At 28.2% G+C, this 25,374-nt stretch overlaps 1 long non-coding RNA gene across 1 annotated transcript; it reads right to left on the bottom strand.

The window, feature by feature from the left end:
- Window positions 1-18,642: 18,642 nt before the first annotated feature.
- On the bottom strand, window positions 18,643-21,373 carry LOC149516431 (uncharacterized). Its single transcript, XR_016345967.1, has 2 exons — window positions 19,673-21,373; window positions 18,643-19,474 (listed from the first exon to the last, which is right to left on the bottom strand). It is a non-coding gene; the product is annotated as an uncharacterized LOC149516431 (long non-coding RNA).
- Between the last annotated feature and the right edge of the window lie 4,001 nt (window positions 21,374-25,374).

The raw sequence follows: 25,374 nt of genomic DNA, 5'->3' as shown, positions 1-25,374 counted from the left end.
TATTTATTTTTAAATACATTTATAAAAACATACTTAAATAAAAAAAGCCCTACCAACAGATTGGATGGCTAGTATTTTTGTTTTTTTAAAAAATAAATTTTTACCAACATATTGGAAAACCTTAAGAGTTTAAAAAATCTAACCTTTTCTTAAAAGAAAATAATTTAAAAAAAAAAACCTTACCAACATATTGGTGGGATAATATTTATTTTCAAAATAATATTTTATCAACATATTGGCGAACTTTATAATTTTTAATAAAAATTAAGTTTGAAAAACAAAAAAAAAGATTTTTTTTCGTAAAATCCTACTAACATATTGGAGAATAATCTTTGGTAGAAAATCTTATCAACAAATTGAAGGATATTTCTGACAATAAACTATGTTTATAGAGATTTATTATCGCAAGCAAAATTAAATAAATCCGACAATGAAACCTCTTCAAAGCATGACAAATAGCCTTCTTGTATACTCCTGAAGTGAGGAAATATTCTTAAATTATTATCAACATATTAGAATAATTTTTAAAAAATTCAATATTAAAATTATTTGATAAATTATAAATATCTTTTAAAGCTTGGATAACTTGAAATCAAACTGATACCATCCTTTGAATGGGCGTTGTGAGGCTGCTATAACCTTCCTCACATGTAATCGCACTTTTGAACCTAAAATCTAATTTTGTGGACTAAAATCTACCATTTAAAGATACCTATGTCAAGTTTGAGACTTCTCTTTAAAATGGGACAAATTCAATTAGGTGACTAATTGCACGTAAACAAAAAAGATTAAAGGCGACTCTTAAAGTCTATGTCTACGATGGTTCCATGGATATATCATTAAGACAATTTGACAACTCCATTAAAGATCTTAAAAGTCAAGCTAGTAAATGATTTCTTGATATCCAAGCCTAATTTAATAAATTTTCCTTTGTATATATTTTATTTATCTTTTAATTATATCTGTCATTCATTTGTATATACATAATATGAGCTCTATACTCGAATTTTTTTTCTTACAAGGGAGTAAAATACCTAGCTTTCATGAGATTTCAATCTTTGCATGGGTTAGCAAAACACTCTCACTCAAATTGAATTATTTTTACTTGTAGCCTATAATGAGTGAGGATTAGAATGTCTTACTAGCCTGTGATAGACAACAATGTAAGAAACAATTTAAAAACCTTTAAAAATAACTCAAACGGTATATAGTTAACATAATAACCTTAACCCACAGGTAGAGCCATGTTCTCTTAACCTTTTAAAGTTGATCGTGAGTTAGTATCATGTTATTGTTGTATTTATTTTGTTATATATTTATTTTCTTTATATTGAAATAATTAACCAATTTTTTTATTTGTTTTTCTTTGTTTTACATATTCATAAAACATCTATACAAATTGCATAGCATACCTACCCCAAAGATACTTTTAATAAGAGCTTTCATGAAATCCACTAAACATCTAGTTTTCACCTCATCTATGTTCTTCAAGTACGAGTCACCTAATGATTTAAAGGTAAAATAAAAAAAAAGGGTAATGAATGGGAGGGGATTGTTTACCACCTAACTATGTTTCCACCTTACCTAATGAAGTTCTTTTGCTCTTCAAACACAATGATTTGAAGGACTTGTCAGATATATGGAAAAGTATGAGTCAGTCTAAGCTATCAACCTCTTGTGAAAAGTATGGCCATATTACGCATCTTATTTTAGTGGTAGTTAAAAATTCCTTCATTAGAGCAATGATGCAATTCTAGGATCCTTCATATAGATGGTTCATTTTCAATGAGGCTGACATGACTCTGACATTAAAGGAGTATTCTACATTGATGGGTTTACATCTCCAACCATTGATAAGATATATATCATGAGGCAAAAACTAGCATTTAGCAAGAATAGCATATCTCATGAGAGTTAAAAAGAAAGATGTGAATGTACAGGTTCCAGAAAGAATGACCATATTCATCATAAAGCATTTAAATAATGATCAAAATGTGGATATATTTACTTTGGCTATATATGGCATGGTAGTCTTTCCTAAAAATTTGGGTCATATTGACATAAAAGTGATTGATTTTTTCTGGCATGTGAAAAAAGATTGCAATCCTTCTCTTGCAATCATAGTTGAAATAATTAGATCTATGAACTATTGTCTTCATAAAGGTAAAACATGTTTTGTCAGATGTGTCATTACTATATTTGTGGATGAAAAGTCACTTTGAGCATAGGAAAAATGCATTTTCTAAATTTTACCTCCATAATCGAGCCCCAATTAAAGAGTTTTATGGGTATAAATGGCTGAATCCCACACTTAAGGAAGAATGGATGGTCCTATTACAAGGTCATACTTGTAACCTGATGAAATGGTTAGTTTTATGGATGAATCACGAATCGATGTTATATCAATGTGTAGATGAGATTGGGTTCCTATTTTTAGGTTTATGAAAAGCAACAAGTTATACACTGCTTATGGTTCAAAGGTAGTATGGGGCTAAGCAATTTGTTCTTATCACACATAAGCTCACTCAATCAAATTTTCTATATATCGAGTTAAAAATGCTACAAAAAGTAGATAATGTGATCAAAACATGGAAAAATCCCAAGAGAGTGAGTCATGAGTCATTTACTGATAAAGTCACTCATGGATATTTGGTATAGATAGCTAACATAGGCAAAAAGGTTGCATTAACTCTCAAAAATCATTACTAGCTAGTGAACTAGGAGTTTGATGAGATAACCTCGGAGGTAGAATTTGCAAGGAAAGAATTTGAAATTGAAAAAGACAAGATGAAGAAAGAAATTCAAAGGTTTCAAGAAAAGAATGAGCAATGGAAAGACAAAGCAAAAAAACTAAAAGTTAGAGTCCACAAGATCTCCAAAAAACACGATATAGTAGTTAATGATTTGGCTAAACTTCATCAATAATACAAGAAGTTGGAAGCTGAAAGTAAAGCCCAAAAGGTTGTTAGGGAACATAACAATGCCCTTAAAGAGTTGATGGAGGTATGTCAAGAGCATAAGAGGTTATGTTTCAAAGTGAAGGCCATAGAAGTAACTGATTAAACTTGTAAGAATGAAAAGTTAAAGAGAGAATATTTTCAGATGAAGGATGATTATGTTGAAACTCGAAAAGAGAATAAGATGCTTAAAGGGTATATTCAGACATTAAAGCAAAAATTGCATGAACAAAGGAATCAAATCAGGGCATTCACAAAAAAGCATAAGGAGCTATCCTACAAAGCATGATTTGGCAAAAGAGAAAATCTGAGAAGGCAAAAGTACATAAAGTACTTTGTGACTCGATAAACAAAGCAGTGATCAAGGTAGGAGAAATGGTTAAAGTGGCTTAGGCATTAAAAACAATGGTCACACTAGCAGGAAAATATGGACAGTGTCTGTTGAACTTCATTAAGAAGGCCAAAGATCAATATAAGTATATTAAACATTTTTATAAGTGGAGAATAACATATTTAGTGCAAAACTGACTTCTGTAGAATAAATGGAAGTTTTTTTTGTTGGAAATCTTTAAAAGGGCAAATATTTTCCTTTCTTTTTCATGCATTGCATTCACTTATTAATATTTAATTTTTAATAATGTTAGTTCATAATAAAACCACTAATTTATGATTTTAGTACACAAGGTTCAAAAATAACTCAACACCGGTATAACACTCGAGCCCAAGCTAAAAGAATGGAATAAGATGATACAAGCCATGTTGAGGAATTGGAAAAGGCTCAAGAGGAAATTAAAAGAGAGCTGAGCAAAATCCTTAAAAGATTAAGCAAGTTGAATAAAAGAAAGGGATAGAAAAAGATGTTTGGCATGATATTACTGATCCTTTATATCCTTTGGGTTATGGCCCATTTTAGGCCCAATCCACTCTTAGCTTTCCATCACAATAATATGCATTTTCAACAAGCTATACTTTCTTAGGAATGCCACTTGCAACTAGCCAAGGGAATGTCTAAAGCTATGTTAATCCTACCTTCACTAAAAAAGAAGTTAAACCAATCTAAGTTCCCAATTTGGATATCCACAAGAGAGGCTAAAATTGAAAGTGGTTGAGTCCTTGGAGGACTTTAAAGCTAATTACAAGATGAACATGCTCAAGAAGAGATTACAAGCTATAGAGAAAATTGATTTTTATAGCTCCATAGATGGCACTAAGCTTTGTCTAGTTCCAGATGTGGCTATGCCACCAAAATTTAAGGTACCCGAGTTTAAAAAATATGACAGTATGAAATGTCCCATCATGTATGTTACAATGTATTATCGTAAGATGATAATTTACGCCTTTATGGAAAACTGCTCATTCATATATTTCAAGATAGTTTGACTGGTTTTACTATAAGGTAGTACATGCAATTAGATAGAACCTACATCCAATCATAAAAAGAGTTGACTCACTCTTTTATCAACCAGTATTGCCATATCATAGATTTGGCTCTTAATCACTTTTTTTTGTAGAGTATAAAAAAAAAGGCGATGGAATTGTTTAAGGAATACACCTAAAGGTAATGAGACATAGTTGCTCAAGTCCACCACCTTTAACTAAAAAGGAGATAATGGTTTTGTTTGTGAGCACTTTGAAGTCACCCTATTATGAGATGATGATAGGGAATGGGACTAAAAATTTTATTGATATGGTAATCTCATGTGAGATCATTAAAAATGCCATTAAGAATGGCAAGCTTGAAGGAGGGGAGTCATCTGCTGCTAAGAAAATGCCCAAGAAAATGGAAAGTAAACTCAAGCTGTAAGTTTCGGAGGGCAACAATTTAGTAACTATTCTTCTTATCCATAATCCATTTGCCCTATATCCTATCCCACTATAATAGTGTTTCAACTTTCCCATATCAACCAGTTTCACAACCCTCTTATCCACCTACCTATCAACCAACGTTCAAACCACCTACCAACACATACAACCCTAACACCTCTCCGATTGCAAAACCCTCTATACGCCCATCCAACCCAATAAATGGTCCAAGAGAACCATGAAACAATTAAGAAAAGCCCACTTTCGATCCCATTCCTATTACCTATATAAAACTGTACCAAAAACTTTACAACAATCATTTAATTGCTCTTTTTCTTATAAAGCCACTTAAGCCCCCTTATCTTAAATGGTACAATCTATCTGCTCATTACGATTACCATTATAGAATCATAGGGCATTCCACTAAAAATTACCTTGCTTTGAAACACAAAATGCTAAATTTAATCTAAGATGAGTTGTTTAATTTTGATACTAGTGGGAAAACAAAGCCCAATGTCAACGATAATCTATTACCCAATCATATAGTAAATGCTTTGAATGAAGATAGGGAATGTTGTATGAAAAAGAGGGTGGAGGAGATTAAGATTCCATTTAGTCAATTATATGATGCTCTACATGATGCTAGGATGGTACAATTAACGGATCCACATACTTATCATTAGAAATGTGTCGTAAACCAAATTTGTAAGTACTATAATAGGGCTTCAAGTCATTTTATTAAGACTTGCAATCAATTCTATGAAAAGGTACAAAAATTGTTGGATTCTTATCAAATTGAGCTGTATATGGAGACAGAGGCTTCGAAAAGTGCTGAAGTGTCTATGACCAATAAGTCAAAGTGGATGCCAAAGCCAATAACCATTTATTGTGGTGAAAAGAAAAAATCAATCATAGATAAGCTTATTCCCAAACTAATGACCCCAAAAGTCCCAAGTCTATTCCCTTATAAGGATAAAAAGGCTATGATATAAAGGTATGGCTGTGATGTGACAATTCAAAGGTAGGAAGAGACCATCCTAAGCTAGACGCCACCAACATAACTGGTATAGGTGGCATAACCAGAAGTGGGAGCTGTTATACTCCAAAGATGCTGAAAAAGGCAAAACAAAAGAAAGCAATAATATGGAAAAGTAAGTTAAGCTGACACTAATTCCAAAAAAAGATAATTCAAGATCAGTGTCTGAGAATGAGGCCTACCAATTCTTGAAGCTAGTAAAGCACAATGAGTATTCTATGGTGGATGATTCAACAAAACTGCAAGCGCACAGACTGTTCAAGTAATAATATAAGCTAAAAAGCCTAAATATTGATCCCACGATGATTAGTTAAAGACATTCCTAAGTACCTATTATCCCCATACCCTTCTAAATTCAGTCAATCACACAAAGAAAGACATGGCATTAAACTAACTAAAAAATAAAATCAACCAAAGCATGTAACACATGTATAGTATGGTGTAAAATTACAAAATGTAAACTAAGTAAAATAAAGTACAAAAATAGTAGATAAATTGAAATGCAATGAACTAAACATGATTTAAAGAAAAAAATAGATTTGAAATGCAAGCAATAAAAAAGTTGCAAAATCTAAGCTCGAACATGAAAATCAAAAGTATAACAAACTTTGGAAACTAGAATTTCAAATTGGAATTTGGGTTTTATTCATGCAAAATCAAATGAATATGAACTGAAAATTAACAATATATTACAAGAACAATGTGAGAAACTAAATTGGAGAACAAAAATTAAAAGGAATTACAAGCATCAACAAGTAAAAGTGCAAAACAAAAACTAATTTCAGCTCGTTAACTACTGATTCAATGGAGAAAATTTCAGATCTAGAATTTTATAAAAAGAGTGAACTAAAATTGAGTTAAAGAAAGCTAAATCAACAAGTTTGCTACAAAATCTAACAAAAAATTTGCAACAAAAGAAGAAAAAAATCACTCAACAAACTAAGAATCCAAACAGTATGCAAATAAGTAGAAAACATAGCATGATCCACAAAATTAATCCAAACAGCCATCAAAAACATGAAATAAATTGCAACAAAATCAAAATAAGCAAGATAAAAAGTAAATCTAAGAGATCAAAGGCTTAAAGGAGTAAACAAATCACCTAGAGAGAGAAAACTAGGCTCCATCTTGAATTGCACACCTAATCTTCATTTCCTCTAGGATTTTAACCTTAACTTGCAAGAATTAACTGTATTGATTGAAAATAAATTTGATATTAATTTTTTACTATGTTGAAGCATAATGAGTTACAACATTGTAAAAAAAAATTAGAACAAAAAAAGTACAAAATTATTGAGCTCTGATTAAAATATTGCAACTAGGTCAAGTGCATAAATGTAGAAACAGATTTGAAATCAACAAGAAAACTTGAAGATTTGAGCTAGAAATCAACCAAATTTGAAATTTCATTGCCAAAATTGTAAAAAGCACTAAAAAATACTTAACAAAATGTAAAAGTACAATCAAAATCAATAGAAAAACATAAAAATCAAGGGTGGTTTAGTTGCTAAGAAAATAAAATAAAATAAAAGAAAATGCATAAATTAAAGAACAAGAAGAATAAAATCCTAAACTAAAGTCTTTCTAAAATGGTTTGCTTCACTTCTATTAATAGACAAGTGAGTGATGAAAGGAGCCCAAAAAAATCTCTCCAAAATATCTACAATGAGGTGCGCTTTTAGAGACTTCTTTTTTCCTTGCTTTTGCACTTGGTGCATAACTGTTTGGCTTTAAAACTCTTCATTGGTTTCCAAGCTTCTCTTCATGCATTTTTGCCACACTAAAAAGTCTGCTTTCTAGCCAATATGAGTTCTCCAAAGTGCTAGCTCTTGGGCTTTTGAAAACCTCATTTAAATCTTCAAAAGATGGCACCAAAGTGCATTGGTTACATGGCCAACTTCCAATATGTAAGCTTGCATCCTTGTTTCCTTGTTTATGCATTAAATGCATCCATTTGTTCTTTAATTTTTCTGCCAAAATTCAAGTCATAAAAGGGAAAATTTATGCATTATAATGCTTGAAAAAAAATGAAAATTTACCACATAAAAATTAACTTCCAACTCACTAATGCGTACATTACCTTTCATGCATGTATTAAGATCTTAAAAAGGTATTAATGCATAATTGACCTAAGGAAGATAATTCTAAATGATAATTATAAGAATTGAGACTTGAAATATGGTTCCATGAAATTCATTTAAGATTAAGAAGTTATAGAAAAAAAGGGTAAAAAGAACTCCTTTAATAGCAATGAAGCATAATTACATTAGTTGTAACCTTTGCTAGCATTTACCACAATAAATCCTTTAATATGTGTCCTAATTGTCCAAAATTTCTCATTTTCTCTATTTGTACCTACACATGAGATAAATTTGTATTTATACGTAATTTTGCCAAAAATCAAAAGGAACAAGCCAAAATATGAATTAAATTACACTAAAAATGAGTATGAAAAAGCTAAATTTTTAATGCAATCAGTGGACCAGTTAAACAAGATGTCGGCTAGGATCTTTTTATTATCACTGTTATTGAATTTGAAACCACATTGCAACTTTTTATTAAAGGTGTTAATTTAGGCTTATGTGACGCATATATTGTTAGTAGAGTATGTGAACCATTTGGTAGGGAATCTGATAGTGCCACATTATATAGCCTTCAATGATGATGAGATCCCACCAGAAGGAAAAAGAAGCACAAAAGCTTTGTATATTACTATTAAATGCAAGAATCACATTATAGGCAAAGTGCTTATTGACAATGGTTCTAATATTAATGTTATGCATATATCCACCTTAGCAAGGCTACCCATTGATATGTCCCATATAAAATGCAACCATATGATTGTCCAAGCTTTTGATGAGACTAGGCATAAGATATTGAAAGAAATTAAGATGCCTTTACAGATTGGGCCTTCTACATTTTGTGTAAAATTTTAAGTTATAGATATATCCTCTTCTTATAATTGTTTGCTAGGAAAGCCATGGATTCACATATAGGTGTTGTTCCCTACTTCTTACACCAAAAAGTCAAGTTCAATGTGAAGGGTCAACTTGTGATTGTGGCTAGAAAAGAAAATTTATCGGTGACTCAATCTATAAATGCTCCCTATGTAAAAGCTACAGAAGAATCATTAAAGCGTTTTTATCGATCTTTTGAGCTTGTCAATATTGTGGTGAGGGGTATAAATTATACCAACCTAATTTTACTAAGATCGTGGTTAGTTAGCTTGTCAATAAAGACTGGTATCCTAGAGCTAAACTGGGTAAAAATCTATAATGAATAAAAAAGCCACTAATGATAAAGGACAATAGTGAAAAACTAGGCCTAGGATATGAGGGTGAGGAATGAAAAATGAAGAGGATGCAAGATAACAGAAGAAAAAAAAAGATAATGAAAAGTGTGCCAATGGTCATTCCACACTTGTATGAAACCTTCATGCTAAGAGGATATATGTATTCAAAATCAAAAAAAGCTGTTGGGAAATAATTTAGCATAGATGAAGCTTTCGTCGAATTGTCTATTCAAATGATAGGTGAAGAAGAAAAAAAGTCCAAAAGGAAAAGGTGTTGGTCTATCCATGTCCACCAAGCTTTAAGCTGAAAAATTGAAGTGTCATCAAGTTACTTATTGTCCTTGATACCTATCCAATGTAATTATAACTCCCAATTGCTTATGCGTAAAAGCATTAGGATGGTCTTTCATGTATAGGCCACTTATCATTTATATTTCAATAAAAGAGTAAGAATATGCATTTTCATTCATTTCTTCTATTATTTTCAATTATCATTTTCCTTCCAACCAAAGCATTTTGCCAATACTTCTTATTTCATTCAATTTCAAGTTCTTAAGTGAATTTGAAAATAATAATGATAACAATCAAGGATTTAATTTTGAAAACTCAATTAATACTAATGAACTTGACATAGAAGATGACACTAATAAATACATTTTGTCTCTAGACCTAATAAGATTGATTGAACAATAGAATAAATCTATTAACCTTCATCAAAAAGTCACTGAGAGGATAAATTTAAAGGATGATGAGAATAAAAAGAGGTTAAAATAGGCACATTGCTTCAATTGGTTGATAGACAAAGGTTAAAAGATCTGCTACAAGAGTTTATAAATGTGTTTGCTTAGTCCCATTAGGATATGTCCGGGCTTAGCTTTGAAATAGTAGAACATAGGTTACCCTTGAAGTCAGAATGTAGCCTAATCCAAGAAAAATTGAGAAAGATGAAGCCTAAAATGCTATTCAAAATTAAAAAAAAATAAAAAAATAGTTTGATGCAGGCTTTCTACAAATGGCCAAATATCCATAGTGTACAGCTAACATAGTACCTGTCTTTAAGAAAGATAAAAAAGTATGAATGTGCATTAATTATCCTAATTTGAATAAAACTAGCCTAAAAGATAGTTTCTCTCTACTTCACAGTGATACATTGATAGATAATATGACTAGGCAATCTTTGTTTTCTTTCATGGATGAATTCTCAGGATATAACCAAATAAAAATGGCCCAAAATAATATGGAAAAAACTATTTTCATAATCATGTAGTGTACCTTTTGTTATAAGATTATGCCTTTTAGATTTAAGAATGCTAAGGTAACTTATCAAAAGGCTATAGTGATACTTTTCCATGACATAATGCATGAGGAGATTGAAGTGTATGTAAATGATATGATCATAAAATCCTGTAAAAGAGACAATCACGTAGCTAACCTCAAAAAGTTGTTTAAGAGGTTAAGAAAGTTCTAGCTCAAGCTAAATCCATCCAAATGTACATTCGAAGCTAAGTTAGGGAAATTGCTAAGCTTTATGGTTAGTGAAAAAGATATTGAAGTTGATTTAGACAAAGATACATGCCAACCAAAATCTATCTCTTCAAAACACATCAAAAGAAATCCAAAGTTTTTTAGGTAAATTGAATTACATCTCTCGATTATTTCCCAACTTACCTTCAAATATGATCCCATCTTTAAGCTCTTTAAAAAAAGCAATCCTAATAAGTGGAATGAAGAATGTCAAAAGGCTTTTGATAAGATTAAACAATACTTGTCAGATCCTCCAATGCTTCATTAAAGAGAAAAGGCTGGTAGCTCTGTGCCATGGTCAATTATATCATAAAAAATGATGAAAGCTCATAGCAAGAAAGTCCAACCTTATCAATTTTAGGAAAGGGAATTAGTTTTGAAATGAATTCTCCCATATCAATATAATAACAAAGAAAAGTGGATCCCAAACTGGGAAAGGTCATATGTCATAAAAAAAGATTTTTTTGAGAGAAGCATTAATCTTAACGAAGATAGATGAAAATGATCTTCTCAATCCTATAAATTATGATGCTGTGTAGAAGTACTTTGCTTAAAAAAAAGACAAAATAAAGAAAGATTCAAATTAAAAGGGTGATTTAAATTGAAAAGGGGTTTATCTAAATTAAAATCCTATAAAAGTGACTTGGATAAGAAGAGTATTACAACATTTAGGAAGTGCACCAATATGAAGGGTAGTATATTTTAAAAAGCTTTGAAATGTTGAAGACACTGTATAATTGAGTTTTTGAAAAAAATTCGAGATATGTTGTCATGATTATCTAATTGTTCATCTTGGGACATTGTTATCCTAAATAGCCATCATTATATATTTTTACCATGTCTAATTGCCAAAATTGTCCCAAATAGTCATTATTTGTAATTTTGTTTATTTCCCAAATAAAGGATATTCATTTTATTCCATTGTTTATATCTCATTTTTAATCTTTGCCTTTTTTATTCCTTTTAAATGCCTTATAATGAATAGAATAATATGTATGATTTGCATTTTACATACTTGAAATTGAGATAATGATTGATAATTGAATGATATCCTGAAAAATTGTACATTAATTTGGAGAAGTTGAAAAAACAAAGGCAAAAGATGAAATCTTCAAAGCCTAGTAAGGACATTGATTCTAAAAAAAAAAAAAAAAGAAAGAAAATTCCTCTTATGAAGACGATGGGTACTTATTTTGAATTATAAAAAATGGAGTTGATTTTGTTCCCATTGCTAAAGAGTTAAAGAGTTTGGAATTCAAAAAAAAAAGTCTTAAGAATCTATATACCATAATGAAAATTCATTAATTATCATTTACGTTACATGCATTGCATATAGGGATATGCATTGCATTTATTTAAAATAAAGATGTCACAAGATCCAACATGGAGAATGAGAGTGCAAAGACTTCAAATTCTCGATGGAGAAAAAACTTCTGAGGTAAGTTTTTTTAATCATCAAAGAAAGATTTTTCTTAAGTTTGTGAACCTCTAGTCAGAAAAGCCCATTTTCTGTTTTAAAAATCTTTGAGCCTCTGGTTAGAGGATTCTATTTTAAAGTTTTTTAGCCTTTGTATAACAGAGTCCATTTTTTAATTTAAAGTTGTTTAGCCCTTGTATAAAGGAGCCCATTTCTTAAAATTTTTGAGCCTTTGTATAGAAGAGTCCATTTTTTAATTTAAAGTTGTTTAGCCTCTGTATAGAGGAGTCCATTTTGTTAAGCCTATATTTAGAAGAGTTATATGAAGTTTTTAAGTTTTATGTCTTCATTTAGAGGAGTTCTTTAAAATTTTCCAAAAGTTGCATGCCTTTTTTTAAAAGATTCTTTTAAAATTCCTTGAGTTGAACCAAATGCAATGATTGCCTATGTTTTTGCATCATTTTTGTTTCATAAAAATGTGCAAAGGGAGATAACTATAGACATCATATTTTGTCTTAGGTTTTAAATCGAATGATCTAGATGTTTAGCTTATTCGGGTATAAGTCATTTGGATCATTGGGGCCATTGAAATATTTATTAGATCTTTTAGATTTTGAACAGACCCATCCAATTGGTATTAGAGCTTTAAGCCCAGCAGATAACTTTATTTGGGTTTTGGGCCTAGTAAATGGTTCTATTGGTTTTTCCACTTGAGTTTAGGCTTTGGCTAGTAGTAGCTTTTATTGATAGTTTTTTTAGTTTTATTTTTACTTTAATAAAACATAAATAAAAAATTAAAACAAATGCTTGAGATCTCGTCCTAGAAATCAATCAGGAAAAATCATCGATTTTGCAAGGGAAATAATGGCATATTCTTGGATTGAATGATTTTAGGAAAGTCAAACCCAAGTTACATAAGATCAAATCATCCTCAATTTAGGGATTTAAGTGAATTATTCTTTCTAGAATTAGAGGGAATTAACCCCTATATAAATCATTCAAACACAAATAGAAAAAGGGACAGTGATTACGGGAAAATAATACAAAAATTAAACAAGCAGTTAGGGTTTCATTTTTGTTAGAAGTTTGCTATTTTTTTTTTAATTTTGGGTTTTTAGGCTTTCTAGAGTCTTGGATTTTTGGATAGGAATTTTTTTTGGTTAATCTGAATTTGGGATCTTTCTTATATTTATTATTTTCTATGAATTGGCTGAACTTTGTTGGGAAATATGGGTTTTTCTGGGTTTTCCTGGGTTTTTATGAGTTTTTCAATCGAAGTTTCCAACAAGTTTTAAGTTTTTGGGTGACACTATCCAATTTTCAACTGTCAAATTTTTCTTAAGAGAAAAGGGCGACAAAAAACCAAAGGTAAAATAAGAGTGAAAGTTTGAAATCAAAAGAAAAAAAATATCTTTTTTTACTTTTAAGGCAAACCAAAATGCATTATTTCATTAACAAAAGGTCTGCATGTTTCTTTAAAACCAACCAGATACCAACATATTGCACTAAAATGTGACAAATAGTCTCCTTAAATACTATTAAGGTAAGAAAATATTTTTAAATTATTACCAACATATTGAGGTAATTTAAGAAAATCTTTCAATATTAAAATTATTTGGTAAATTATAAATATATTTTAATGCTTAGATAACTTGAAATTAAACCTGTATCATCCTTTGGATAGACACTGTGAGGGTGTTATAACCTTCCTTATGTATCATTGTATTCTCGAATCTAAAATATGGTTTCATATAATAGAATCTATCATTTAAAGATACCTAAATCATGCTTAAAACCTCTCTTTAAAATAAGATAGATTCAATTAAGTGGCCAATTGCACCCAAAATAAAAAAGACTAGTGGCGACTACTAAAGTTTATATCTAAAGATGAGTTCATGGATCTATACGTTAGAACACCTTCATAAAAGCCCAATTTAGCTAAAGAGCTAAAGCTCAAACTCAGCTCAACCAAAGAGCACAAATTTACAAAATTACCTTCATAAAAGCCTAGTTTGACTAAAGAGCTCAAGCTCAAACTCAATTCGACCAAAGAGCATAAATCTATAAAACTACCTTAATAAAGGCCCAATTTGACCAAAGAGCTCAAGTTAAGCTTAGCTCATCCAAATAGCACGAATCTACCAAATTGCCTTCATAAAAGTCTAATTCGGATAAAAATCTCAAGCTTAGACTTAGCTCGACCAAAGAGCTCAAATTGACAAAATTGCTTTCATAAAAACCCAACTTAATGAAAAAGCTCATATCGATAAATTGCCTTCACAAAGGCCTAACTCAACAAAAAAGCTTAGGTCAACAAATCGCCTTCATAAAAGCCCAGCTCGACTAAAAAACTCATCTCAACAAATTAACTTCATAAAAGCTTAGCTCAACCACCTTAACCTAAGAGCTCATTTTGAAAAATTACCTTCACAAAAGCTTAACTCGGCCACCTTGACTAAAGAGTTCATCATAATAAATTACTTTCATAAAAGCTTAACTCGACCATCTCGACCAAAGTGCTCACCTAGGTAAATTACCTTCATAAAAATGTAACTAAATAAAAGAGCTTATCTCATAAATTACTTTTTTAAAGGCTTAGCTCGACCACCTCGACCAAAAAGCTCATCCAAACAAATTACTTTCATATAAAGACTCAGTTCAATAAAAGAGTGCATATCAATAAATTACCTTCGTAAAAGTATAACTCAGTCAAAATAGCTTAACTTAACCAAAAAGCCTTAATAAAGGATTAACTTATCTAAAAAAGATCAACTCAACCAAAAAAGCTTAGCTTGTTTGAATTTTCTTGGTAGATCAACTCAACCAAAAAGTTTTAATAAATGATTAACTCGATTAAAAGAGCTCAACTCGATCGAATTTCATTAATAAAGTATTGGCTTTACTGGCTTGGCCAAAAAAGCTAAGCTTGAGTAAATTTCATTAATAAAGTATCAGTTTCACCACATTACCTTAACAAAAGATTAGCTCAATCAAAAAAGCTCAAGTCAGCTAAAAATACTCAACTCAACCAAATTTCCTAGATAATGTAACAACTCTACTAAATTTCTTTCATAAATGATTAGTTCAACCAAAAAAGCTTAACTTGACCAAATTACCTTTATAAATGATCAGTTCTACTAAGTTTCTTGATAAATGATTAGCTCAATCAAATTTCTCTCATGAAAGCTTAGCTAAGGAAAAATACCTTCAAAAAAGTTTAGCTTAGCAAAATTACTTTTATGAAGGCTTAGCTTGACGATGAGCTCGGCTCAAGTCGACAAAGAGCTTATTTCAATAAAAATCACATCAGCACATTCATTTCAATGTAAATCACCTCGGTATAAATTTATCTCAGTGTAAATCACCTTAATATAGTTTACTTCGATATAAATCCCATTGATAAAACAAAATTTAGAATCTCATTATAAAACCTATCAAGTGTCACCTCAATCTTGGGTAACTAACTTAAACAACCTAAAGGCCTTCAGGTCAGCCACCTATTAATCGCGACTATAGTTAAATAATTAGCAAACAAAGTCAAACTACTATTAGATCAAGGCTATTTTGGACATTAGGTTTGAGTTGACGTGATGAGCCGAACTAACATGGTAAACTGACCTGAGCACACCTTACCCATGCCAACCTGGCAAGTCACCAATCCTTCAAGTATAAATAACCTCCTCACTTTCTTTAGGTAAGGGGGCAATCTTTTTCTTAACTTTCTTATTTTTATCTCTGAGCTCTCCTCAAAAAAAAAAAAAATCCAAGCTTAGCACCAACATTTTTGCCCTAATAATATCTAAAAGAAAAATCAAAGTTAAAGACAAATTACCTATCACAAACACCTACAAAAGAAAAAAAATAGATATATAACTTACACTTTGTAATACATGAAAAAAATAAGTGCAAACAAAAGTGGAGAATTAAACACAAAATAAAAAGATATATATTACATAAATTATCAAGAGATGAAATTTCATTTTTTTTTTAATAATAAAGATTATTATGAAATATGTTAAAATAAACTAAATTTGATATTTTTAAATTTTAAAAAATAGATATCCAAATTATTAAAAAATTAATTTTAAAAGATAAAAGATATATATTTAAATTATACATCTAAATTATTACAAAATTAATTTTGAATAACTAGTAATTTTTAATACTTTTATTTATTTGATAAATACCATAGAATTATAAGTAAACTAATTTTATAAGATAAAAAGATATATATTTTAATTATAAATAAATTATTAGAAAATTAATTTTGCATAACTTAAAATTTTAAATATTTTTTATTTATTTGATTAATTTTAAAAGATAAAAAGATATATTTAAATTATATATAAATTATTAGAAATTAATTTTGGATAACTAATAATTTTTAAATATTTTTTTTATTTTATAAATACCATAAAATTATTAAAAAATTAATTTTATCTAATAAAAAATATATATTAGATTATATATAATTATTAAAAAAATACTTTTGAAAAACTAATAATTTTTAAGCATTTTTATTTTGTTAATACATACTATAAAATTAAAAACTTTCCATTAGTGCACGTGTAGTAACAAAAAATATGATTGTATCTTATTGAAAAATTTAGATATGCATGTGGTTTAAATAATTTGTTCACGGAACTTCGCCTAGTGGATTTTTCATAATAATTAATTTCTGTTTATTTTTAGATCACAATAAAAAGGACTTTAGCATAGGTGGGTTATAAGTAGATATAAAATGATTGTTAAAAAATAAAAGGTAAAAGTTAAAGCTGAATTGAGAGAAAAAATTATTTGATTGAGTGAAAAGTTAAAGGTAAAAATAAAAAGTTTACGTACAACACCTACAAAATATAAAAATAAATATTATTATAATTTTATTATTATAAATTTTCACTTTGTAATATATTGAAAAAAAATCAAAGTTAAAACAAATTTCCTACCTAGACACCTAAAAGATAAATGACATATCATAAACACTTAAAAAAATACCTATGTAGCTTATACTTTATAATACAAGAAAAAGAGAAGGTGAAAAATAAGGTGGAGAACTAAATACTAAATAAATTTTATGTTAAAGAAATGAGTTGTTTTTAAAAGAAAAATATAAATTATCAAGAGATTAAATTTTGGTTTTTTTAATAATAAAAGATTATTTTAAAATCTATTAAGATAAAAATAAATTTGATATTTTAAATTTAAAAAGGTATATATCTAAATTATTAAAAAATTAATTTTGGATAACTAATAATTTTTAAATAGTTTTATTTAGTTGATAAATACCATAAATTATTAAAAAATTAATTTAGAAGATCAAAGATATATATTTAAATTATATATATGCAAATTATTATAAAATTAATTTTGGAACTACTAAATTTTAAATATTTTTATTTATTTGATTAATTTTAAAAGATAAAAAGATATATATTTAAATTATATATTTGAATTATTAGAAAATTAATTTTGATCATATATTTTTCAAAATTTTAATTTTAAAAAACATATCTTTAGTGTTTTATTCTATAATTTAATATATTAATATTTATGTGATAAAAAATATATTAGTGTTTATGTTTTCAGATTCTTTCAATCATAACAACATAATAGTGAAATAAAATTATCAGTCAAAACCAAAACATAATTATTAAAAATAAATTTATTTCATTAAAATACTTAATTAAATCATTAATTAGAAAAAACATTAATAAATTGTATAAAATATATATAACATACTTTATTTAATTTTATTTAAATAATTTTATTGATAAAGATATATTTTATTTGTAATAAAACAAAGAATAAGTGCTAAAAATATCTTTTTCTATCCCTTGTAATAAATAAAAAGTAAACAATTTATGTTAGAGTTGTAATTGCTTTTCACTTATCATGTAATTACAACCCGGGTATATCATCCTGGTAGAATTATTTTAAATTTTTAACTAGAATTTGACCCTGCTATGTTGAGGGTTAATTGCTTTTTCTCAAATTTTTTTATTTTTAATATATTTATTATAACATAAATTTAGTAAAAAATTTTAATACTCACAAAATATTATAAATTTTAAAAGTTTTAAAAAAATTAAATCTAATATTTAATAAATTGTAACTGTTTTTCTTATTAACTTTTTGCACATGTAAAGAGCATTATGGTTCTTTTTAATTATTTGAGCAATTCTATAATATTTTCCATTTATTGTATATGATTGTATATTATAAACTTTTTGTGAAAACAAAAAAAATAAAAAAAAAGTTTAAAATAATAATTTTTAACAAAACGATTTTTTTTTGTTTTTATTTATATATTTATAAGATTTTAATCTTTTATTTATTCTAAATAATAAATGAAAACCTTTTAAGTTCTGATATTTTCCTTTTTTGACAATCAATCGAGCACTTCACTTGGAACTTTCTCTATTACGGACAAATTTTACTATTACTAGATTATTTTAATAACACAAAATAGTCATATAACAATTCTTCCTTTTTAAGCATTTATTTTCACTTTTTTTTAAATTGAACTAGAAGGATGCCCGGTTTCCCTCTGGGTCTATGATTAAGATAAGATTAAATTTATGACATTTTTACATATTAAACAAAACTATAAACATCACCAAAATTGAACTTATATATATTAAACAAATTATAAAGATTGGGTTAATAATTTTGTACAACCATTAACTCTAGTACACTATTCTAACGTAAAGCATTATAGTTTTCCAAAAAAATGAAATTGGCATATATACCTGATACACACGTGAAAAAAGAAGCCTTTTTTTTTTTTCTTATACAAGTTTGTCTATTTGCAACTGCTCTTTTATGGCTGCATAAAATCAAATCAAATTAGAATTCCAATTAGAAGCAAAAGATGAGAGTCAAAACACAATAAGCATTCAACTCCACACATAAAGACTTACTCTATTGATGAATTGGCAGCTTGAAAGATACTATAAATCCCCATTATTGTCATCCTCATATCAGGTACAATTGTTTGAAACAAATTTCAATCCACTAAAAGTAACATATTTCTAGGAAGCTCCCTAGTAGGAAAATCTTTCAAATTTAACATAAACACATCAACAAATAAATTTCATAACTTGCTCTCATCAGGGTTTGTTGGTCAACATACTGGCTCCTATCAGGAACCACAATCTAGTCATGCAATGATTGAGCATGTTGTTAAGAATGCAAATTGTTTATTAAGCATAAGAAAACATCGTTACTTGTTTATTTAATAGCACATAAAGTTTGGCCTTCATGATTTAGGTGAGTTGGATGAAGTTCGTTTGTAAAAGAATAAAGCTTGGAAACAACATCACTCATGTCCACATGCTTACTTGGTGATTCAGTTGAATAAAGTCAAATAAGGTTGGTGAGGCTTTATTTTTTCTTGATCATCTGTCTTCCTTTCCTTTACTTCAAATTATTTCACATTTCTCAGCCTGCAAAAAATGATTTGATATGACTGAGATGTAAATTATATATGTTATATTAAGTAATTATTATGATACATAAGACATAAATTTCTACATTTGCAAGCAATGCATAGAATGTCATAGTTGTAATACACTAGAGTAACTCCATGTTTAAAGCTTCAAGCAAGCTCTGACAAATTCATGATATAAAATAGGATCAAGTACCTTTTTCACCCAAAAATATGATTGAGAGTGACTGCCAATCTGACTCCCCCAAGCTAATCTCCAATTAACAATTGGTAATCAAGACAGAAAATAGTAATCTGCAAGCAGCTTTATGTTATTATTTCTCCTCTTATGAGATATAAATCAACATCTAATATGCTTAATTTCAGTAAAAAATTTAAGCTTAACTTCAAGTACTGATTATTCTTTGACATTTTTATATACCCAATCACAAGCTATTATGATACTTTTATATGAAAATTTGTATTAAACATTAGATTCAAAAAACAAATTAAATTCTATTGCCTTGCAAATAAATTTGGTGATAAATTTTTAAATATAAAAAAAATTTAACGAAAGTTCAACTGTTAATATTTTATATATCCTACCAAATTATTGGTAAGAAACATTAATGTCGGGCATGCTGTTTTATTGAGACTGCAGCTCTTCCATCTTTTGACTTGATCTGTCAGTCTACTTCTCAATCATTAAAAAAAAAAAAAATATGAATCCAACGTAAATTAGAAATTATAATTGATGAAATAATAATAGAATATGATGAACCGTATTTGCCAAAAGGGGCCCAAATCACTTCAGCGACTTTTGGTTGATCAACCCAATATCCTAAATGAAGAAGGTACATTCTGGACAAAATTAGCCAGATTTATTTTGTATATCATCCATTATATTTTAACAAATTAAAAAAAAAAATTCTGCAGGAATACCAAAATACCCCTTTTTTTTAAAAAAATAAAACCAAGAAAATTCAAAATGATCAAAGTAGAACACATGCCTAAACAAATATAACGTGAACAGATACAGAATATATCAATTAAAATTAAAATTTCCAAGAACCCACAGCAACAAATCTAAAAATTTTACATATTTACAACTGAATTTCCATAAACAAAGATAATGCAATAAGAGTTCCACCCATAATTTAACTAACCGCTTTTCATATAACAGATTCAAAATAATGCGATTAACAAATAAGATTTGATTAATTAAAATAAATTATAAAAAAAAGTAATTCAAGACCTATAAACTCCTAATTTTTATTGCATTACAGTTCTTAGGTTTCAAGATCTATAAAAAATAATTGTTTCTTTTCAGTGGGATTATTATTGTGATGTTGTTTACCAATTGCAACTGAAATTTGGTTTCAGCCAGCTATGATTCCTCTTACTCCTGTCTCAGCTGGGATTATTTTCAGCCTGTTTACCAAATTTTAGAGTTTACCTTTGTTGCCCAGATTTTCCCTTGCACATATAATTACCAGACACCAATCGAAGCAAAATTACAGAAGCAAACAAAAAATCTAAGAAATAGAAAACAAAAAAGAGAAAAAGAGAATAAAACAAAAAAGGATCTTTCTTTCTGAGTAAACACGGCGAGTTAACTCCGGCGTTGGGGTGAATGGAGTAAACGCGGCGAGTCAAGCTCTTCATCCATCTCACACAACATCTTTCTTATGTTTTGTGTCAGGTTAAGCACTGCTTGGTTCCAATGATCCTGGGAATTCTGCTCAAGGGCAAGATGGCATTTTGGGTATTGGATTTGCTGCACCAAAAGAAAGCAATGAAGAAAAAGAAGAAGAAGCAGAGCAAGCATGAAATGAAATTATTTTAAAAAAAAATTAGAGAAGCTTCTGGACAAAGCTTCAGTTTTTTATCTTTTCAAATTTATCCCTCAATTTTTTTCTTGATAACATTGGTAACGTGAACAGCAAATTCAATAGGGGACAACTTTTATTTATTTATTTATTTATTATTATTATTATTATTATTATTATTATTATTGACGAAGGTGATGATTAATTCATTGGTGATTATTGTTTATTGGTATTTTATATTTTTTATATTTTTATAAATTTTATGAAAAATATATATTTAGAAAAAATTAAAGGAAAAATTAAAAGAGAGAAAACAAAAAAAAAAATCTCAATTATTTTTTTCCTTTTTGTAATTTTTTAAAAAAATATTTTCTAAAAAATAAAATGAAAAAAATAATGAAAAGAAAAATAAAAAATCATTGTTTTCCTTTTTTTATTATTGTTTTAAATAAAATGAATGATGTTAATATGATATTATATTAGTTTCAGATTCAAGTCTCATCATATATTATCCATTTTTATGTGATACTCTATTGAAGCATGTAGGTGGTAATTCTAATTTACAATATTTTCTGAAAATTGAATAAAATTAAAAATACAAGTTATAGATATATGTATGTTGAAAAATGTCTTTAAAATACTGATAATTAAAAAAGAAAAAGTGATTCTAATAAAAATATACTAATATCACTACTATAAAATAATTGATTAAAGAAAATTGAAAAAAATAATAAAGTCAAGTATTAAAGTATAAAAATAAGTCACTAATTCAAGCACAATAAAAAGGTTAACCGGCACCATTACCACAACCCAATTTTATTGTAGCCAAAAAGTCCAATTTTATCGTAGCCAAAATGTTGTAGAAATGATTGAGAGCAAAATAAAGAAAATGTTGCCAACTGAAACAACAAAATCAAATTAAGGGTCCAGCCTACTTGCTTTGGCCTTCATCGTTAAACACGTAATCAATAACCCATAGAAAAAATTTTCATTTATCCAATTAACTTATCTGAAAGAAGCTGAAAAGAATTCTTGGATCTCTTGGCATGATTCCTTAGTAGTTTCCCTAAATTTAGGTCTCCTCCCTAAAAAATAACATGATGGAAACAATTAGGACAAAGTCCAATACACAACTAATGTAAACTATATATTTGTCATGTTTGTGCTATTCAAGTGTTCATCCATGGCATGAAACATCATCACTTGAGATTTGGCCCTTAACCTGATCAGCTTGGAAGCCTGAATTCTTGGATTGGTTCATATATTCATTTTCAAATGTTTACCCTCATAACATATTAAATGTACGAAATTATGCATTAGAATGAATCAAATAAAAAATTCTACGAAACAAAATTAAGAGAAAAATATGGTAAAAGGAAAAACAAGAACAAACAGGAATTAGGAGTTTTGTACACTGCTGTTAGGATTTTACTTTAGTTTAACATTTTTTTTTTAATTTTTTGCCGAGATTTATGCCTTAAGGGAGAGCAATATGCAGCCTATATATTAGAGATGGACCAAAAAATTATAGTTGATTTTCATAGTGAAGCCAATTCTAATGGTCATTTTCTTTAACAACAAAATTAGGAGTAAATGTTCAAATTAATAGTAATAGTCTTTTAATAATTTGTCGAACACTCCTAAAACAAGGAAAAGGGATCAATGAAAATATTACTATTATATAGTTTTCAAATTATTATATATGATTTTTTTTTTTTTGTTTGAGAGCTCATTATGCAAGATTAATATGATTATTGGCGGGAAATTTTCTTTTTGCATTTAAAAATTTAACATTGAATTGCTATTTATATTTTATATATTTATTAAGTTTTTTTTATCCATGCTTCGTACTTTTAATCTTTTTAAAAGTTAAAAATAAAAAAAAATTTAAAAAATAAATCAAAAAATTAAAATAACAATTATATTAAGGAAAAAAATTATTTTTAAAGATAAATTAAGTCATGAAACCTATAAAAGAAATAAAAGTGAATAATCAATAAAATTTATTTATATTCTTTATTTTTTAAAGATTTATTTTCAAATCATTAATTTAAAAAATATGTGTAAATTGAAATTAATATAATAATAATTTGTGACTTTTCGTCTATTTACGATTAATTAAATTTAAGTGCTTAGTAAAATATGAAAACTTTTTCAAATAAGGATAATTTATATTTATTTTTCTTTTCAAAGACTTTTTTTTAAATCATTAAATAAAGAAACATGAAAACCAAAAATGAAAAGAGATCTACTTAAACATATGTTAAACTAAATTAGATTTAAACTCTCTCATATCTTTTGTATACAATTTATATTTATTAATCAAACCATTGGATTTTATGCTCTATTTAAGTAAATCATGCATTGCAAAATTTTAAGTTAATGTAAAATATTTGTTAATTTATTTTTGTGATAACAATAAAATTTTAATTATTAATATATATTGAAAACAATATTACACTCAATCGAAATGATAAAAATATTGAATTGACTTGAAATTTTACTGAATAATAGGTATAAGTAAGTTGTTAAATCTAATGGTTGGTTTATAAAAATATTTATCGTATATGAAGTTATAAAATGGTGTAAAACAAATTAATTTTACAACTATGTAATTTGTGTTAGGGCAAAAGCCTCAAATCCAATCAAGCTAGCAGAAATAAAATCAAACAATTAATCAATCACACAAGATAAAATAATTTAACGTCGTTTGATCCAATTTAACTATATCCACAAATAAGAAATAAAATCTATTAGTTGTAGAGAATTACAAACATACAAATCATATCAACCTCACATAACAATCATAAGACCTCTCATCTCCTCTAGTCTTATGGAGTATTTTTAACCCAAACAAACATATACCCATATACACTCATGCACCTATACCTATGTAGACCATCTCAATCTCCTCTAGTCCATTTAACATATATACCCTTAAAGATGTTAATTTCTGCTAGTTCTATAGGGTGTCTATCCCATAAAATCCTATAACTCTCCTACATCTTTTTCTCATATCTAACCCTATTGAGACTTCATCTATTTATAAGCGTACAAACTTGCCTATTAAGAATCCCTTTCCTCTTAGAATTCTTCTTCTACAAATTAAACTTGCCTATTAAAATTTTTTTTTCTTAGAATTATTGTTCTACAAGTCCTCTTGTCCATCAAGTAATATTTAGCCAATCCCAAACAAATCTGTTATTGGATTTGAGTCATTATTCCCAACAATCATCACCTTGACTCAAATTTCATCAAATTATCCTTCTTCATGCTAGATATGTTTTGCTCCACCTATAATGGAAGTCTCATAATAATCTTCTCGTGTCTTCACGCTTGACACAAATCGACTGATCAAAGCATAAGCTCGAACTCTTCCTTGAATCAAGCTCTCTAAGCTTGCATCTTTCTATGTCTTAAACCATGCTCTGATACCATTTGTTAGGCAAAAGCCTTTAATACAATCAAGCCAAAGAAAACAAAATCATACAATTAATCAATCACACAAAAGATAATAATTTAACATGATTCGATCCAACTAACCTATGTCAATGATGAGAAATAAGATCTATTAGTTGTAGAGAATTACAAACATACAAATTATATCAACCTCACTAAACAATCAATACTTTAAGACCCTCTCAATCTTTTTTAGTCTTATGAAGTATTTTCAACCTAAATAAACACATACTCATATACAGTCATGCACCCATACCTATGTGGACTATCTTATTCTTCTCTAGTCCACTCTAATATACACACCTATACCTATGTGGACTCTCTCAATCTCCTATGATCTAGTCTAACATACACACTCAGAAAGACGTCAATCTCCGCTAATCCTATGAGGTGTCTATCCCATAAAACCCTAAAACTCTCTTACATCTTTTTCTTATACCTAATCTTATTGAGACTTCATATATTTATAAGCATATAAACTTGCTTATTAAGAATCCCTTTTCTCTTAGAATTCTTCTTCTACAAGTCAAACTTGCCTATTAAGAATCCTTTTTCTCTTAGAAGTCTTCTTTTGCAAGTCTTCTTGTCCATCAATTAATATCTAACCAATCTTAAATAAATCTATTATGAG

The sequence above is a fragment of the Durio zibethinus genome, chromosome 10, assembly GCF_047325235.1.
Source record: "Durio zibethinus cultivar Kanyao isolate XHJ-2024 chromosome 10, ASM4732523v1, whole genome shotgun sequence".
NCBI lineage: Eukaryota > Viridiplantae > Streptophyta > Magnoliopsida > Malvales > Malvaceae > Durio > Durio zibethinus.
This window is presented reverse-complemented; position numbering and strand designations above follow the sequence as displayed.